Below are 18108 nucleotides of genomic sequence, written 5' to 3'. Positions count from 1 at the left end.
TGCATCAGAATGTTTTGTTTTGTTTTCAAGCATTTATTAAATTTACCTCTAAGCAGCTTTGGTAAACTGTTCTAGCTCCACAGAAAATAGCAATAAATATGCTGGTTCTGTTTCATAGGGTGCCTCTACCAGAGCAGTTGAGAACTACTTTCTACTTTTGAAGCAGGTTCAAATTAAAGCTCAGAACTAATCAAATCATGTTGGCTAGTTGGGCTTGCCTCATATGCTACTCTGAGGTGTTCTGCCTTCTCTTGAAACCACTTTTTACCTCTGGGAAGCTGTGAAGATCAATGACTGGAAAGAAGAAAATGTGTGTCACAGTTGCCTATGAGGCTGAGGTGGCAATTTTGGTAAGTCAAACCTAATACAGTGATACCTCGGGTTACAGACGCTTCAGGTTACAGACTCCGCTAGCCCAGAAATAGTACCTCGGGTTAAGAACTTTGCTTCAGGATGAGAACAGAAATCGTGTGGCGGTGGCGGCATGGCGGCAGCGGGAGGCCCCATTAGCTAAAGTGGTACCTCAGGTTAAGAACAGTTTCAGGTTAAGAACAGACCTCCGGAACGAATTAAGTTCTTAACCCGAGGTACCACTGTACTGGCAACCTTGAAGATTGAAATACATGTTCAGCGGAAAACATTTCTGTTAAGAGATTTGCAACTCAAGACATTTTACAAGTGGCTCATACTCAAGCTGACAGTGGATCCTGAATCTGAAATGTCAAGTGTGCCAAAGGAGAGAAGCAGCCAAACTTGCAAGGAAGGCTTTTCACAATAGACCAAAGTAGGTCTTGTGACCTCCCTGATGTCATATAGGAGTGTACAGATCAGACTGTCTCACTGGTCTCTGTAACAAGGGTGCTCTGTTGTTGAGTTTCTGGGATACAGCAGCCCTGCATCCCCACTTGATAAGAGTTCGGTCTCATTCTCTGGAGGAACTGGGTTCCTCAGGGGTATTAAGAGGAGAAGTGCTGTTAGTTCAGTGTATTAGCAATTGGTTTGCATGCAGGAGGTCTGAGGATCAATTCCTGGAATGTCCAGGTAGGGCGGGAAGAGGCCTCCATCTGAAACTCTGGAGAGCCACAGCCATTCAGTGTGGACAATACTGAGCTAGCTAGGTGGATATACTGATTCCTATGTTCCTATTCAGAAGGGCCCTTCATTCACAGGAGATTGCATTTTAGTTACTGAGCAATCTGAAATAAACATCACACCAGCTCTTCCTGTTCTTATTCTGACATTATATATATCAAAAGCCATACAATAAACAGCAGTGATACATTAGACACACATGCCACTAGCCACACATGCGAGTCATTAAATCTTGGCAAATGTATCAGCTCCTTCAAATATTTGCTGATGTGGGCTCCCACAGGATATTTTTTCAAAAGAAAGTCTGGTGTACACATACGTTTCATATGCTGAGTTTGCACTGATGTGGGCTCAGCCAAGGAAACAGGTTTCCATAAAATATTGTATGCTTTCTGGTTTTATTGAAATCCCCATACCTCACACTCACTGTAAAAGAAATCTGACAGTGAGATAAATTAAATCACTACCCTATATAATATTAAGCTGTACTTTTCTCCGAAAGGTGACACTCTTAATCCTGATATATTCTACATTCTGTCAACAACCAAATTTATGGAACTGGAAGTAATTCACAATCCCTTCATTTTCCTTTATTAACTTTCAAATAATTTAATAAAATAAGTCTTGAGAAAGGGTTACGCAACTCTCTTGAAAAAAATAATCATGAATAAGATTTTTTGGTTGTGTTTATTACATCTTTCCTACAAGAAGTTCAAAGCAGCATTACATGGGAGTTATTTATCTTCAGAAAAACATCATGAGGTTGTGAAGGTTCGGCATTCTGTTGTACCTCAACTCACCGTCTAAGACCAACAGCCTTCTCCAAGCCAATGTCCTCCAGATGTTGTTGAACTCCAACTTATGTCTTGATTACTGTAGTGCACTCTAAATGGAGCTTCTCTTTAAGACAGTCCAGAAACTCCAGCTAGTGCAGAATGCCATCACCAGAGTACTGACAGATACTTCTGCATGAAAGAATGTGACACCTATTCTGTGGGATTGGCCCCGGCTGCTTATATCTCATCAGGTCCAAGTCAATGCAGTAGTTTTGACTTACAAAGTTTTGAATGGCCCAGGTACTTGTCCAGAACACCTGTTGCTATATAGAGTAGTCTAGGCTCTGAGATTGACAGGGGATGTGGTACATTACAAGGAGACATAAGACAGGGCCTTCTTTGTAGTAGTGTCCTGGCTTTGGAACTCTCCTGCTGGAGGTGCCAATGGCTACATCATTAGTAAGCTTCCAGCATCTGGTTAAAACTGGAGATACTTAAGTAATTCTAGCTTTAACTGATGCCTAAGGTCTTTGTTTTTTTGATCTGCTGTGGTCTTTCATGGTCCTAAGGCAAGAAGGGGAAATGGCATCAATTAAAGAGAGTGGAAGTCGGTTTACCAACCCTTTGCAGAGCTTAAAGACATGGCCTTTTGCTGCTAATCTTTTTACTCATCAGCTGGTTTCACAAGCTGTGTTCAGACATTCACCTGAACACACAGTGTTTAATAGTGAGGGCAGGCCATGCAGACCCCACCACAATATCCTCAATATCCTGGAGAGTCATTCCCAGTCAGTGTAGACAATACTGATCTAGATGGACTATTATAGGGCAGAGTCCTATGTGCCTATAGGATTTTGAGCTGCAGGTCTTCCAAGCACTAGATGAACAATTTAGCCTCTGCTGAGCTCCTCACAAAGAACCTGTGTGTTCCTCCCAATGCTGGAGAAAGAACAGAGCAACTGCTAGCTTTTCATTTTCTTTTGTTAAAATTCCAAAAGCAGTAGGTAAATCAGCAACTAGGGATAGGGAACCTCCAGCCCACATGCTGAATGCAGACCTGCAGGCCTCTTTCTTTCTCCACCTCTCAAGACTCCCTCCAGACCACACATACCCTCTTTCACCCTGCTCCACAACCTCTCTGAGCACTGGCTGAAATGTGTCTTTGAACTGTGATAGTGCTTCAAGCTTGCCTGGGTAAAGAATGGGGTGGGGTGAGGAATGTAGAAACCTCTGGCTTTTGCATGGATAGAACGCAGCCTCCATGTTTTCTTTCCCAAAAGACAATACTGGGTACACCCATGATCTACATCTCTCTGGTGTAAGTCCAAAAGGTACAACAAACCAAGTTAACAAGGCAAGAGCTAAGAGCTAATGCAAACACATAGCCCACCTTGAGTATACCAGCTCAGTCACAAACACTAAAATAATTCAGCCACTATTCTTTTTCTATTTCGTTATACAAACCCAATCTGGAAATACAAAACCCAGAACACCTGGATACACTTTCGTTTACCATTTCTTCTTTTCAAAAGCAGTTTAAACATCTGTTGAGAATGACCTTTTTGTACTCAATACTTAAGGCTGATTTTACCTTGCTGTCTGTAGCACTCTCTTCTTCCATTCCTTCCTCACCACCCCCAAGAAACACACACATTCAAATGCATATCTTGGCAAGCTTTGGAATTTTTGGCGCTTGAGCTGTCTGCTTCCTGTCTTTGTTATGCTTGATACTTCTAAGATTTTGGCTGGCTTCCAGGAATGAACCTCTTTGATATAAAATAGTAAGTTTCTGGCCTTCTAAGAACATGGCCTAAATAAGGGAACATGGTATGGGAAGCACCTGTTCAAGACTGACTAATCATCGTCATCATCACCATCTGAATAACTGTACGATTCCAGGGGGGAAGGGCAGTGGAGAACCATGCCTGACCAGCAATCTCTCTTCGGTAAGATGTAATGCTTTACTGTATTTCAGTATGTTAGGGCTGGGTGAAAGTGGCCCCTAAAATTCTCCCTCTCAGTTGCAGATGGCGAAATAGTGATTATGCTGATGGTCTTCACTGAATATTCTCTGGGAAAGCAGAATTCTCCAAGCATTGGGAAGAGGCCAAAAGAGACAATTCTGAGAAAATTATCTTCTGAGAAATTTCAGCCTGAGAGCCAGTGTGGTGTAGAGGTTAAGAGCGGTTGTCTCGTAATCTGGGGAACTGGGTTCACGTCCCTGCTCCTCCACATGCAGCTGCTGGGTGACCTTGGGCCAGTCACACTTCTCTGAAGTCTCTCAGCCCCACTCACCTCACAGAGTGTTTGTTGTGGGGGAGGAAGGGAAAGGAGAATGTTAGCCACTTTGAGACTCCTTCGAGTAGGGATAAAGCAGGATATCAAATTCAAACTCTTCTTCCTACATGCACCACTAGGCAAGCTGCCTCCACACCTCAAGGGAAAGGATGGATACAGCATAAGGAGAGTGTAGTGCTGGTAAACAGGGGAACAGGAGACAGTGGGGCATGGTAGCTGCTGTGAGCAAATACGTTCTTTGGACAGAGACCTGGTGCAAACCACACATGACAATTGCAGTTGGATGTTAATTGCCCTTGAAGGTGCTTTGCATCAGAGAAAGAATGGGAGGGGAGGGCTTAATTCTTTCCCTATCATTGCTTTCTCTCTGAAACTTCCACACACCCAAGCATTTTACCCTAGTGTGGCTCTCCAGACCCCTGTTTGCAAGGTAAACATGCCTTTGAAATACACTGAGGGGAAAAGTGGCTTGTAAATAGCCACTTGCCTATGACAAGCAGGTATTACCTTTAGACAACCAAGTTGGTAAGGAAGTTTTTGTAAAGCTGAAGTGATTCTCGTTCTCTTTCCTTTTAAATGTGTTGATGGGTCACAAATGACTTAGATTGCTAAACAGTGGCTGGTATACTCGTGTTTCTTTTATTTCCATGGGCTAATAAATCATGTGAGACATACAATAGAGAATATCAATGTATTTGTTTTTAATAGGGAAATTATGCAGAGAGCAATGTTTTTTCAAAGCAAGGGGCAGCAGGAAGCAACATACAAAATTGATGCAGTAAAATATGATCCATATTGCAACACGCTGAAACTCTTTATAATAATTGTTTTATTAATGTTCCAAAGTATACAGTGTTTCTAAAGGTCATCCAAAAGCAAAGAACAAGCAAAATTCTTCTCATGTGCTGTATGTTTCTTGGAATTTATACTCTCTCCTTGTAGAATCCTTTTCAAAAAAAACATGAGATTATCTTTCATTTTGCAACCATTTTTTTTGACAGTTCCCCCTAGCCGTTTAACTTAAATATCACTGAGGTGTGGTGGCAAAGACTCAAATATTTATGCTTGGTTCAGTTAGAATTGCAGAAGGCGGAGAGGCCTGCCAGTTTGACTCCAATGTGTATACAGATAAGATTCAAAGTTTTTTTTTTTCTTTCTAGAATTAGTTTCAGTGAGTCCTGCTGGATGTGATGAAAGGGCAACGTAATGGGAGCCACAGGCAGGTGAGTGATGCCAGGGAAAAGGGGGGCAGAGCTATGCCTCTTTGTAGAGTAGTAGTAATAGTAATAATAATAATTTTATTATGTGTACCCCGCTCATCTGACTTGGTTGCCCCAGCAACTCTGGGCAGCTTGCCCCCAAAATAAACCCAGCCAGATGGGCAGGGTATAAATTATTACTACTACTACTACTGCTACTACACAGAAAAGCATGCATCAAACATTAAAAACTTCACTATGCAGTGCTGCCTTCGGATGTCTTCTAAAAGTCACATAGTTTTTTATCTCCTTGACATCTTACAATACAATATGATATGATATCATTGTATACTCCCATAGAGACTACCTTAAAAAGGTAAAGGTACCCCTGCCCGTACGGGCCAGTCTTGACAGACTCTGGGGTTGTGCGCCCATCTCACTCAAGAGGCCAGGGGCCAGCGCTGTCCGGAGACACTTCCGGGTCACGTGGCCAGCGTGACATCGCTGCTCTGGCGAGCCAGAGCTGCACACGGAAACGCCGTTTACCTTCCCGCTAGTAAGCAGTCCCTATTTATCTACTTGCACCCGGGGGTGCTTTCGAACTGCTAGGTTGGCAGGCGCTGGGACCAAGCACTACCTTACACTGTGTTTAAAAACAAAATCACATTTGGATAGAAACTGTTTCTCAAGGAGGGTGTTCCACAGGGAGGGCACAACTACCAAGAAGGCCCTCAGTAGGCTACATTCTAGCCACAAAAAGTCAGAGGTTTACTTACACCCACCCACACACACACCCATACCAGAAGAAGAGAAGAAGAAGAAGAGTTTGTATATGATATCCCGCTTTATCACTACCCGAAGGAGTCTCAAAGCGGCTAACAATCTCCTTTCCCTTCCTCCCCCACAACAAACACTCTGTGAGGTGAGTGAGGCTGAGAGACTTCAGAGAAGTGTGACTAGCTCAAGGTCACCCAGCAGCTGCATGTGGAGGAGCAGGGACGCAAACCCGGTTCCCCAGATTACGAGACAACCGCACTTAACCACTACACCACACTGGCTCCAGAAAGAAGAGCCATTTTCACAGTTCAAGGGACACATTCCAGCCATGGAAGACACAGAGAAGGGTGGGTGGGTCCCTAGGCCTGAGGTTTCCCACCTCTGACCCAGTCCATTATTTGAGCCCTTTTCACATTTCCCATCAGTGGCCATGACCAGCTACATACACCTAGGAAGCTTACAAGAAGGTTAGGAACACCAAAGCAGCACCTGAGAACAACAGCACTTTCCCCTTGTGTGGTTTCCAGCAACTAGCATTCAGAAACATATGGCCTCCAACCATGGAGGCTAGGACATATCTGTCAAGGTTGGGAGCAATGAAAAGCCTTATCTTCCATGAATTTGTCGAATTGTCTTTTAAACCTACCCACATTGGTTGCCATCACTGCCTCTTATGGGATAGAACTCTATACAGTGGTACAAACGCCTCAGGTTACAAACACTTCAGGTTACAAACTCTGCTAACCTAGAAGAGTTACCTCGAGTTGAGAACTTTGCCCCAGGATGAGAACGGAAATCATGTGCCGCCGGCGCAGTGCCAGCAAGAGGCCCCATTGGCGAAAGTATGCCTCTAGTTAAGAACAGTTTCAGGTTAAGAATGGACCTCCGGAACAAATTAAGTTCGTAACTAGAGGTACCACTGTACCATGTGAATTGTATACCATGCTTCCTTTTGTCTGTCCTGAATCTTCCAACATTTGCGTGGAGGAAGTGGCAATGACCCCCTTTGGCCTGCACTCCTTGGCATCACATTGAATCCCACACTGGAGAGTCCCCTGCCTATTTCTGAAGCTGCTTTTAAAGGTAAGCACATGGGGTTGTAGTTGCAACACATGGCCAGCACATGAACTCCAGCACATGAGCTCCATTGGATCCTGACGTAAGTTTTAAAAACGAAAGCTTTCCAAGATTTCAAGTGTCCTAACCTGGACCACAATCCTGCATGTTGTTTGACAATACAGTCATACCTCATGTTACTTTTGCTTCATGTTATGTTTTTTCAAGTTGCGTCCCGCAGAGACCCGGAAGTACCAGAAAGGGTTACTTCCGGGTTTCACCGCTCGCGCCTGCGCAGACACGCAAAACGAGGTGACATGCATGCGCAGAAGCGGCAATCACACCCCGCGTGTGCGCAGACGCGCCGGTTCGGGTTGCGTCCTTTTCATGTTGTGGACGGGCCTCCGGAACAGATCCCGTTCACAACCAGAGGTACCACTGTATGACTTTTCTTGTAGTTGTGCTGTTTAAGGCTATTTTTAAAAAGTTGTTTTGTTAATAGTGTTTTATAGAAAGTGGTTGTTTTACTGAAGATTTGATAATTGTTTTATATGATTTATGTTGCAATTGTGATGTTCTTATTTATTGTATGTAAGACGTTTTGAGACTCACATGTGGGTGAAAAGCGACATAGAAATATAATAAATGAATGAATGAATGAATGAATGAAAATGAAGTTGGAATCCTGTTGGGATTTTCAGAATTTCAGGAATGCAATTCTGCTCAGGTTTGCAACCCCATTTGACACCATGATCTCTTTCTTCCTCTCGCTTAATTCCACCTATATGACAATTGGCACAATCAAATTATTTACATTTCTTCTCAGCAGCGCTTATTACTTCTTTATTATTTTGTTTATTATTTCAGGCTTGGAAGAGCTTCCTGTCTGCTCCAGTTAACTAGCTCAGCAGTGGGGAAATGGATTTTTAACAGCACTTAATCCACAGGCACTTTACATTTTTTGGTCAGATGTTTTCCCCGTTTTCAAAGTGTTTGTGCAGTGACAGCCACAGCTATGCTGTGAGAAGGATTCCTGGAACTGAAGGGCAACTGAAGCAGAGCAAGTCTGTTTCTACTGAGAATCATAATCATCCATGAACAAATGACTGTATTCAGAAAATATTGGGATGGAAGGAAACAAAAGGATTTTTTTGTGGCATTGCTACAATTCTTTATTGATAAATAAGCAGAAAACTGTGTTTTGTTTAGCATGAACAGCAGAGCTGATAAGGACTGCCTTGTCCTTTTGGCCAGCAAAAAGCAAAAAAAGTTGGCCTCATAGCATTTATACAAGGCCTGTCCAATCCAGAAGCTCCCTGTTGCCTATCAGTTTCAAAGAGAGGGATGTTGAAAGCACCTATTCCTTTCTAGTCTAAGGGCTTAGCACAAACAGTTCTAGACTGCTCACTAGTAAGCCCAGTATCAGCATGTGCTATCCTTAAGAACATCTTGTTCTCATTGTGGCAAGTCAGATGCCTATAGGAAGACATTAGCAGGGCCTGAGTGCAACAACACTCTCCCCATTTTCGATTTCCAGCAACTGGTAGTCAGAGGCCTATGGGGAGGTAGAACAGAGCCATCATGCCTAGTAGTCACTGACATTGTGGCCTGTAGCCATTGATAGTATCTTTAGTAGCTGTCAGAAACTAGCAGGACCCACAGATAACGCCTACCCTCGAATTCTTTAGCCATTTTTCAAGTGCTCCCCCCGCAATACTAGGTGGCCCCCAGTGGGTGGTCTAGGAGCTACCATTTAAATTTCCCACAACTCAGTGTCCTTCAAATGTTTTGGACTACAGTCTCCCCTCACAAACTACAGTTCCCATGACTCTTTGGGGGAAGTCATGTGTTTTAAATGTGAATGTGCCCCGTGTCTCTGTATTATTGTATCAGGGGGGAAGCCCAGAATGTGATGTGAGAGGTTACAGAATTTTCCCATTTGTACTTGATCAGAAAACAAATGCAAATATATATGAATAATGATGCACATCTTTAATATAGCAGGGAACACAATATGTCTTGGTTAACACCCATACGTGAGATCCTTTTATGGTAGAAAATTTCAGCACACAATTTATGTGCTGCAATGATGTGTCTCCCTTTCCTCACAGCCACCCAGTCTTTGTGGCTGTGCAGCTATCGTCAGGCGGTTTCTAAGCTTCCATTGTTGTCTTTAGCAGAAATGACATCAGCCTGGCCACAACCCAGAACCACAGCGCGGCTTATATTTGCTCTGCAACATTCTCTGCAGAGTCAGTCAACCTCTGCGCTGCAAATGTAGCCACTGGTCATTTTACGGAAAGCATTGCCAGTGCTGAATAGGTAACCCACCTTTCAGGAAGCAATTTAACCATGTTTAGTGGTGACACATGTGATGACAGGAAGAACCTGTTCACACAGAAGACAATTAATAATTCCTTTTTCAGGGAGCCCAGGGTGTATATGTGACATATCTGATGTTGTTTTTACTGCTGATGTTTTTATTGTTGTTGTTTGATGGCCACATGGCTACACATGGTTTTAAAAGGATGTCATGCAATTGCAATTGGTTCTGTTAATCTAGGCCTCCTAAGCCCAAATGGAATACAGCAATGGAAAAGTCCAACTCCGTGTGAGGCTGTGGAATTTTGATGAACCAAAGTAACAGTCTGTGTGAGACCTTGGAGCTTGTGTTGATGATAAGAGTGAGAAAAACATTCCTGAGAAGAGGCTGAGAAGACCATCAACAGACAGCACAGCAGGTGCTGAAGCCATAACATACGTGTGTGCGTGTGTTAAAGTTGCTGCTATGAAATATATCTGTGTGACCTGTGCGACAATGGAAAACGATGATGCATTGCGGTGATACCAGTTGACTGTGATGTGCAGTGGGTCAAAAGTGATACAAGCCTCTTTATTCGTTCAGTGTTCCTTCCATATCCTTCAGATATTGCTGGACTGCAACTCCCATCAGCCTTGATCACTGGCCATCCTGACTAGGGGTGATGGGAGGGCATCACATGGGCTAAACTTGTAGCCTACATCATTCATAAAACCAAAGGGTAATATGAGTTAGCTTCACTTTCCTCTAGTCAAGCACACCAACTCTATGGGGCTGAGGCCTCTTCAGCCCCACCATGTCCTATCACACAGGGCTCAACCCCCCCCCCAATCTTGAGGAGGGAGAGAGGCCTGGTGGGATGTCGCCCCGACATGACATGGCCTGCCAGGATGTCGCCCCAGGCCCTTGGCATCTCTGGACGCTGCATGGCCTGATGGGGTGTCACTCTGTTGTCTCTGGACGCCATGCAGCCTGAAGGGAAGTCACCCTGGGCCGACCAACACAGCCTGGCACACAAATGTTGGGAGGAGGCCTAGTCAGCCTCTTCTGGTGCGACAGTCATCACGTGCAGCCCCCACTATGTTGGGCACAACTCTGTGCCTGTGCCTCCAGTTCAATTACTCAGTAACTATTCCATCTTCGCTTTCTGAACCAAAGGTAGCGTAGTGGTTAAGAGAGTGAATTGTGAGGAAGGAAGTCCCCACTTCAAATCTTATATCTGTCACGAACTTACTAGGTGGCTTTAGGGCAGCTTTTCTATCCCTGTTTACTTCTGTTTGAGGAAAAGGTGTGAGCCAACTTTGCTGGCCCTGGTGCCCAAAATACACACCCTGCTGAGCCTGTGCCCAGTGCCCGCAAATTGAGCATAAACATCTGCAAAGAGAAGACATGTAAACACACCTAGCTAAAGGTGCTCCACATGTAGCTGCATGCCCCCTTGCAGATTCCCATGCCAGACATGCGCATGTTGAAGGGAATGGGTCCAGTGGGGCACCTGTTATCAGGGTGGGGTCAGCATTTCCATCCCACTGCTGTTTCTCCAAATGATAATCTTGAAAGAGTGATTTAGAGCTTTTCATGGAACCTCAGTCCTCCTATCTGCATAGCTGTGGTCTAAACCACTGAGCCTAGGGCTTGCCGATCAGAAGGTTGGCGGTTTGAATCCCCGCGACAGGGTGAGCTCCTGTTGCTCGGTCCCTGCTCCTGCCAACCTAGCAGTTTGAAAGCACGCCAGTGCAAGTAGATAAATAGGTATTGCTCCGGCGGGAAGGTAAACGGCATTTCCGTGTGCTGCTCTGGTTTCGCCAGAAGCGGTTTAGTCATGCTGGCCACATGACCCGGAAATACTGTCTGTGGACAAACGTTGGCTCCCTCGGCCACTAAAGCAAGATGAGCGCCGCAACCCCAGAGTCGTTTGCGACTGGACTTAACTGTCAGGGGTCCTTTACCTTTACCTTACAGGACTGTTGCATAGGTTACAAGACAATGTATATGAAGAAAGAATATAAGAAGAGCCCGATGGCCCATCTAGTCCAGCATCCTGTTCTCACAGTGGCCAACCAGATGCTTGTGGAAAGCCTGCAAGCAGGTCCTGAGTGCAACAGTACTCTTCCCTCCTGTGGTTTCCCACAACCGGTGTCCAGGGGAACATATCCATAAGAGCTAGCTTTGAATGCTCAGAAATGCTGCATAAATGCTAAGTAATATTATGACGAGTGTGCAAAAGACATCTACAACCTTGTAACCTTGGGTTACAGACGCTTCAGGTTACAGACTCCGCTAACCCAGAAATAGTACCTCGGGTTAAGAACTTTGCTTCAGGATGAGAACAGAAATGGTGCGGCGGGATGTCCCATTAGCTAAAGTGGTACCTCAGGTTAAGAACAGTTTCAGGCTAAGAATGGACCTCCAGAACGAATTAAGTTCTTAACCTGAGGTACCACTGTATTTTAATTTCTTTTTTGTTCCTTTTATGTGTGGGTCTTTGTGACCCTCCCTATTAGATCTCTAGCCTAATATTTGAGCTGCTCTGGGCATTGTACTGAAGACTGACTTCTGCTTAGCTGAATATTCATTAGAATGCTGTACAGTCAGTAGGTTTATTCTCTTTGACTCATTGTAGTCAAGCGTTTCAATATGGCTGGGGTTTTTTTGTTTTTATACAGTGCCCATTATTCTGAATGACACAGACTCCTCCTGCTATATACCACCCATTCCTAATATCCACCCAAGCCTAATTCCCATTCTTCTAAATTGATGCCATGGGGAATGATCCCAAAAGAGAACGACCTTTCGGTGCCTTGGAAGGATGCCATTCCTCCCCTTCTTTATGACTGTGTCAAAAAATGGGAAAAGGCCATCCCACCATCTCCTGATTCATGGCTAGTTTAAGTATGGGAAATGGCTTATGTGGTAAAACTGGCTGTTGGAAGCAGAGAAGGCAGACAAAAAGTTAATTGAAAATGAGGTTTATTTGCATTTTATGGGAATAACATAGTACAAAAGCAAATTAATCCACATTTTACTTCGCAGGCACACCATGCATTTAAAGCTTCCCCCAAAGAATCATGGGAACTGTACCACTCACAGAGCTGCAATTACCACTCAGCGGAGACAATACTGAGCTACATGGACCAATGATGTAAGGCTCCTCCATGTCTCTCCCTCCCACCACATGTCTTCCAGACAGTAACAATAATAATAATAATAATAATAATAATAAATTTTATTTATATCCCGCCCTCCCCAGCCGAAGCTGGGCTCAGGGCGGCTAACAACAATCAAAATAATCCAACATTCTAAAAACATTCATTATAAAATTAATTAAAATCAAATTAAAATCAAATTGATGGCAACCATCAAGCAAAATTCTGTGCAGATTGCCAGAGGAGGGGGTCAGGCTGTGCCCTGACCAAAGGCCTGGTGGAACAGCTCTGTCTTGCAGGCCCTGCGGAAAGATGTCAGGTCCCGCAGGGCCCTAGTCTCTTGTGACAGAGCGTTCCACCAGATTGGAGCCGCGGCCGAGAAAGCCCTGGCTCTCGTTGAGGCCAGCCTAACCTCTCTGTGGCCTGGGATCTTCAGGATGTTTTTATTTGCAGACCGTAAATTTCTCTGTGGGACATACCAGGAGAGGCGGTCCCGTAGGTACGAGGGTCCTAGGCCGTATAGGGCTTTAAAGGTTAAAACCAGCACCTTAAACCTGATCCTATACTCCACCGGGAGCCAGTGCAGCTGGTAGTATTCTTGGCTGTGGCAAGTCTTCCAGTTGAAAGGAACTCGGATGTCATTGCCAAATGTCCAAAGAGCCTGGATTCCTGTTTAATGCATTTTTACACCTACCTAATGCCTGAAAAATCTGTTTTAAACATTGGTCTGGGCCAAATTGTCAAGGCAGGTTGGCGCTAGGGTTGGCATCAAGAGTTGGCATGATTGGTCATCAGCCAGGGGCCCATGTGCCAAAAGGGGGTCCACTGACAAAAGCCTCCTGCAGCAAGGAGGGATGGGGACCCATAATGGTTGTCTTGTTCCAGGCCCTCCAGATCTTGAGTGATTGGCACTGTCTTCTCTGGCCTCTCTTGTGAGGTGGGAGACGTCTGGGAGAATAGCATTACAATTCAAAGGAGAATGGGTTTATACGTTATTGCCCTGGCTGCAGAAAATCATCTAAATCAGTGGTGGCAAATATTTTGGCAGGTGTGCCACAGCATAAATCTAACGTACGAGATAATGTCACTAGATTATGAGATTTGACTCTATGCCAAAGGCTCCTTTCCAGACATGCCATTGCCTAGACAGCGGTGGGCACCTTGTGGCCCTTTAGTTGTTGTGGGACTCCAACTCCCATCAGCCTCTCCAAGCATGGCCCATGCCCAGGTATGATGGGAGCTGCAGTTCATCAAGTTCTGGAGGGCAACAGGCCAGAGCCATTTGTGGCCTTTCTGCTGCAGGCAGGCCGCCCACTAGCATAAAAGTTTAACAGAAGAGTTTATGCAATCTCGAAAGAGTAATTATCCCTGTTGCAATCATCCCTCACATTCACATAACCTTTCCCCAGTTTGGTCTGTCTTATTTTAAAAAACTATTCTTCCTTCCATCCTTCTCAAATGTTTCTTCTTTCCCTCCATTACGATAAGAGTGTGGAGAAAGGCATTGCAATATGAGACCGGAAATTCTAAACTGTGTGTTTCAGCTATAAATTTCAACAATCTGTCACTTAATACCATCAGACTGTACAGTGGAAGTCTGAATTGCACAACCAGACATATGTCTTTAAGGAAGGAGGAGGCAAATACAACCTCGAAACGCTTGCACCATCCAACCGCTGAGAAAGGAAGCCTGAGCCTTAGTCATTGTCTGCAGACTCCAGGGAAGCTAACTAAATTCAGGCTAATTTGGGGCAGCTTTTATAGGCGTGAAAAAGATCTGCGCAGCACTTTTAACCATTCTTTTCTCCAGTTACAAACTGATTGTGCATGAGCCAGGAATCCAAGGAACAAAAGCTTTCAGATGTTGAATTTTATAAAGATATGTGCAACTGGCCTGTATCCATTTTTGAGGGAAGATTTGCTAAGGAAAAAATGGCAATAGTTCAGTATCAAAGCTGGAACAGCTTTCAGGAATCAATGCATGCAGTCATAGCTTCCAATCCAGGCCACTACCCTGATAACTACATATGTCACGCCTCTAGCATTGCTTCTGAGTAACAGTTGCTAGGAAGAACTTTCTGACAGTAAGAGCTATTCAATAATGGAACAAACTCTCACGAGAGGTGGTGGACTCCCCTTCCTTGAAGGTTTTTAACCAGAGGTTGGATGGCCATCTGTCATGTATGATCTAGTTGAGATTCCTGCATTGCTCTAGTTATCTCCCACTTGGACTACTGCAATGCGCTCTACGTGGGGCTACCTTTGAAGGGGACACGGAAACTACAACTAATCCAGAATGCAGCAGCTAGACTGGTGACCGGGAGCGGCCGCCGAGACCACATAACACCAGTCTTGAAAGACCTACATTGGCTCCCAGTACATTTCCAAGCACAATTCAAAGTGTTGGTGTTGACCTTTAAAGCCCTAAACGGCCTCGGCCCAGTATACCTGAAGGAGCGTCTCCACCCCCATAGTTCTGCCCAGACACTGAGGTCCAGCAGCGAGGGCCTTCTGGCGGTTCCCTCATTGCGAGAAGCAAAGCTACAGGGAACCAGGCAGAGGGCTTTCTCGGTAGTGGCACCCGCCCTGTGGAACGCCCTTCCATCACATGTCAAAGAGATAAACAACTACCTGACATTCAGAAGACATCTTAAGGCAGCCCTGTTCAGGGAAGCTTTTAATGTGTGACATCTTAGCGTATTTTTGGTCTTTGTGGAAGCTGCCCAGAGTGGCTGGGGAAACTCAGCCAGATGGGCGGGGTACAAATAAATTATTATTATTATTATTATTATTATTATTATTATTATTATTATTATTATTATCATTGCAGAGGGTTGGACTAGATGACCCTCAGGGTCCTTTCCATCTCTAAAATTCTGTGATCTCAGAACCCTGGCATTTATACATTCAACACGGGGGGCGGATACAAGATTGGTCCTAGACTGAGTGGTACCTACTTTCATTTGTGTGCATGATGCCTTGAGTGGATAGATTAGATAGCTTGTGATGGCTGCCTCACCTTCGCCCAGCATCTAGGGAGTTGCCCCCAAAATCCAGCTCAGACCTGAACTCAGCCAATTAAATCATTATTAATTATGAATGAATTAATAAATTAATGGATATGCAGCTTGATGACAAAACAGGCTTCTAATTAGTTCAGCGAAGTATGAAAAACCAATTACACACACATTAAAACATAAACCTCCATAATTAAAATACAAAAGAAAACAATCCCCTAATAGCACTGGAATATGAACATTGCTGCTTTAAATAAGCGACAAATACAATCCCATTAAAGCAAACACAGCAATTAAAACAGGAGACTCAGGTTGAGAGATCAAGGGAACATTTGGGTAAACAGCTGCATCTTCAAAAGCCAGTGGAATGTTAATTAATTCCCTAGCTAGTCTACAGCACTGTTTCCCAACCTTTTTCCTACTATGGCCCCCTTCCGACCTTGTTTCCTTCCTGTGCCCCCCATGGGAGCAACTCCCCCCCCAATAAGTAAAAATCAATACAAATCTGAGGTTCTGCCCTCCCTAACAAAAGCCTAGCAAAAATCGTGACTACATCCATGCCCCTGACCCCTATCCTGCTGGTAGAAAGGTACTGGTAGCTATTTGAATGTTTTGTATGTAAGTAGAACATGTTTTATTTATAATTTTTATAATTTATACAAAATACAATTACATAAAATGACAGGGACCTAATGGAATGCTATAACATCCCTGAGAGATGGCCATCCAACCTCTGCTAAAAAACATCCAAGGAAGGAGAGTCCAGAACCTTCTGAGGGAGATCCATCTTCCATGTATTATAAAAAGTAAACAACCCTTATTTGTCATCAGTTATTTGACACAGAGGGGGAAACCTACAGATACAGTCCCAAAGGTGCATGGGGAGTTCTGTATATATGGGAGAAATTTAAAAAGCAAGTGGTCCTCATTGACTAGGTCCAAAAACATCTTGTCATCTGGAGGAGCCCTGGCTGCCTAGATAAAACACTGTGGCCCCACACACCCTTACCTGGGAGTAAGGCCCAATGAACTCAGTGCGGCTTTCTTTTGAGTAGGCACTTAAGTTATTTACTAGATGCAAGTCAGCAGCACCAGAAGACCCCACTCGGCTAGGTGCTGGGGTGGGTTTCACCCAACGCCTTGCGGAGCTGGGCTGACGCTTATGGGCCCTGCTCCCCTCAGCAACATCCAAAGGCCCGATCCGCTAGGCGCTGGGGTAGATCACACCCAGCACCTTGCAGAGTCAGGCCTTGCTTACCCAGTCTTACCTTTGCATCCTTAATGATTTTTAACCATCTTCACTGCAAAGCCCTGTGACACCTTCTCCTCATTCTTGAGAAGTCTCTCTCCATCTGGTTTAATGTACTTTTATATTTTAACAGGGTTGTTTTTGATGACCTGAAGCCAAGTTTATAGCCGTATGAAAATTCCATGTTACCACAGAAAGAACTACCTGCCTACCCCACACATTACAATCCTTAATTCAAGTAATATTGATCTTTGTGTCATGTGACCAGACATTGTGCAAATTTATGGGCCTGCAGAAAAATAAGAATCAGGTTGGCTAAGCATAAAATTAAGAGCTGTGAATATATAGGCATAGCTGTCAACTTTCCCCTTTTTTAACGGAAAATTCCATTCCGAATAGGATTTCTCGCAAGAAAAGGGAAAAGTTGACAGCTATGTATATAGGATTGTGGTGAACCCAGCCCCATCTCACCAACTACATAACGCAGTCAGTCAACAGAGATTATGTGGGTTTGCCACATTCATTTATTTCCCTACCTAGCACATATTGCAACTAGCTTCATTGTATGGTAGCATATAAGGGAGAGAGCATGTCAGAAAGGAATGCTAATATCCTGCAGTCACATATCATTAGTGAGCAATTGCTGCGACTTCTTCCATGTTTGTTTAACATCTCCTTCTGAGGTCTGTTATTCTTGGCACTGCCAGCTATTGTGTTATCTAAGTAATGCGAAACGAACTATGTACCAATGTGAAGGATACTGGGCAAGATACAAACTTAAAACACTTTTATATCTCATTTACAGTATTTCAATGTCAGTGTTAATGCCTGAATTTAACTGAAAACAATAGGACTTGCAGTCTTTTTTTAATGCAGTATACTCAGAAGATATGCCTTTGGGACATACTTTGCAGTGAGTGCTTATAGCTGCAGTGTTTAAAGTGATTAACTTTGACTGATTAGTGAACATTGTTTATTTCTCCTCTAGTTTCTGAGTAGAATACTCAACTGCCTTTTTTAACCTTTGATACATTTCCCTTTAGGGTCTTAACATTTAACTGGAAAGAGGAAGTGTGTTGATAAGCAGTATCTGTTAAGGAAGGAATAGCAACTCCTACATGATTTAAATCTCAATCTCTATCTCTCTCTCTCTCTCTCTCTCTCTCTCTCCCTCTTTT

Source organism: Podarcis gaigeae (genome assembly GCF_964106915.1).
Source record: "Podarcis gaigeae genome assembly, chromosome: 11".
Classification (NCBI taxonomy): Eukaryota; Metazoa; Chordata; class Lepidosauria; order Squamata; family Lacertidae; genus Podarcis; species Podarcis gaigeae.
This window is presented reverse-complemented; position numbering follows the sequence as displayed.